The 2,379-nt window shown below is 43.9% G+C and overlaps 1 pseudogene; it reads left to right on the top strand.

The window, feature by feature from the left end:
* Positions 1-462: 462 nt before the first annotated feature.
* LOC110554888 (DCN1-like protein 3) lies at positions 463-1,641 on the top strand (annotated as a pseudogene).
* The last annotated feature ends 738 nt before the right edge of the window (positions 1,642-2,379 follow it).

The raw sequence follows: 2,379 nt of genomic DNA, 5'->3' as shown, positions 1-2,379 counted from the left end.
TGGTGGGCTTGGCTCTTGGCACAGCTGTGAGTGGGAAAAAGGTTGCTGCAGATCGTACCCTGTCTGCTCTTTGCATCAGCTGTTGTGACAGAAAGAGGCTACAGAATGGTCTGGGCTCTGACAAACACTACAATGAATCTGATGGTGTCCCAAGTCTACTGCAGAGATATCTCTTACGTGCTCTTAGAATCCTCACTAACTCTAAATTTCACAAATTGCTGTATTTTCAACAGCCCTAATTCTTGCATGTTCTATGGAGGTTAAAAACTAGAGCTGTGTTAATGTTGCCAATCATGGTCTGTAACAGACATAATCTCTTACCCACATCCAAAATATGTTACATAGACAGCGGCTTTGTTTTGCTTATCCATTTTATAAGAAAGTGTTGAAGTAGGTTTTATTTGGGATGCTTCACTAATTACTCCTTCCAAGTGTCATTGAGTCATGTTTTCTTAAAAAAAAGAAAAAAGAAAAAGAAAGAAAGACAGAAAGAAAGAAAGAAAAGAAAAGAAAACAAAGCCCAAAGAAAGGGTTTGACTGGAGGAGCCTCTGGAGTAGCTGTTGGCTGGCTCCTCTAATTGATGGCATGTTGAAATATGTGGGCCAGCGGCAGTGAGGGCATCTGTCCCAGAGGGGCCCACTCTAGAGGCCAGGCCACCACCATCATGGGCCAGTCTGTCACCAAGTGCAAGAATACTTCATCAACCTTGGGCAGCAAGAATGGAGACATGGACCCCAGCAGGAAGTCACACAGGAGGTGGGGAAGGATGGGGCGGGGTTGGGGCTGGCCACTATGAGGAACAGGTGCCATCTTGTGGCAGACCAGCCACTGAGGCCTGCCAGCTGCCAACATCTTCTGGAGATCCTGGGGGGAGGGGGGAGTCCAGGACCAATGCTGAGGACTCTTCCTTGCAGAGGTTGGAAGAGCTGTTTCAGGTGCTACAAGGATGAACAGGAAGATGCGATTTTGGAGGAAGGCATGAGCACTTTTGCAATGACCTATGTGTTGATCCTATGGAATTTTGAGTGCTGCTCTTGGCCTGGAAGTTTTAGGCTGCTACCATGTACAAATTTACCAGGGAGGAGCTTTTTGATGGCTGTAAGGCAGTAAGTGCAGACAGCATTGATGAGATCTGTACAGGGTTCTCTAGTCTTTTAACAGAAACCAAACAAGAAGAGAAATTCAAGAATCTCTATAGGTTTACATTTCAGTTTGGCCTGAACTCTGAAGAAGGGCAATGGTCATTATATCGTGAAATAGCCATTGCCCTGTAGAAACTAGTATTTACCCAGAAGAATTCTCTGGTAGTGGACCAGTGGCTAAGTTTCCTGAGAGAGAACCCCTTGGGAATCAAGGGCATCGCCCAGGACACTTTGGAACATATTTCTTAACTTTACTCAGGTGATTGGCCCCGACCTCAGCAACTACAGTGAAGATGGGGCCTGGCCAGTTGTTTTGTGGAGTGGGGAATGGAGAGAAGGAAAAGAGAAGCAGAAGGGAGAGGTGCACTCAGCTCTAGGCCCGAGGGCTTGTGTACAGATGTTCCAGGAGCAGCACTGAGGATCTGCCTGCAGACCTTTCTGGAAATTACTGAAGATCTGGGTATTTCCTACTTTACACCTTTCTCTGCCTAGTATTTGAAAGGGCTCAAAATGCTGTATCATGTTTTAGGCACTTTCTTCATTTATTTGGTTACTTGTTTTTTTGGGGTGGGAAATCCCCCGAAATATCTGCACCTGGCTACATGTTGTGTACCTTTCTTTGAAGGCTTCAGATAGAATAAGGCTGCCATTTCTTTCACAACCTGATTAGATTTGTTTTGTTTTTGTGGGGAGGGTGTAGGTCTGGGCCTGGGAGTGGAGCTACTATGTTAGGTTGAACTAAGATTATAAAATGATACTGTGCCAGATCTGTTTTGCACATTGTTTTTCAGGGCAGGTCTGCACTGTGTGTAGTGCTGTTTACGTGGTTGAATTTAGGTTATAATAATTATTTTAAAAGATTTTACAGACATGAATATATCATTAACTGTTAGCCACACTGCATTAATTTCTAGGCAGTTTGGAGCTCTTGGAGAGCCAAGGCCAAGTTCAGTCAAGAGCATTTGCAGCCTGACTCCCCACCCCAACCCTTTAAACTAATTTAAAACCCTTATCTTCCTCAATTCGTGCTCATTCCTTCTCTGACCTATTGCATTTCACTTTTATCCATCATCATGCTGTACCTGTCAATCAAGTGAGCAGTTGTTTTGGTTTTTGTTAGAACACACTGTATTAAAAAAAAAAAAAAGAAGAACACATTGTACTGAAAATCACTTACGCATTGAATGCAGAGAAAGCAGTGCTACCTCAGTTTTTCTGGAAGTAGACTTCTTTGAT

This window comes from Meriones unguiculatus, chromosome 3 (assembly GCF_030254825.1).
Source record: "Meriones unguiculatus strain TT.TT164.6M chromosome 3, Bangor_MerUng_6.1, whole genome shotgun sequence".
In the NCBI taxonomy this organism is placed as follows: domain Eukaryota; kingdom Metazoa; phylum Chordata; class Mammalia; order Rodentia; family Muridae; genus Meriones; species Meriones unguiculatus.
This window is presented reverse-complemented; position numbering and strand designations above follow the sequence as displayed.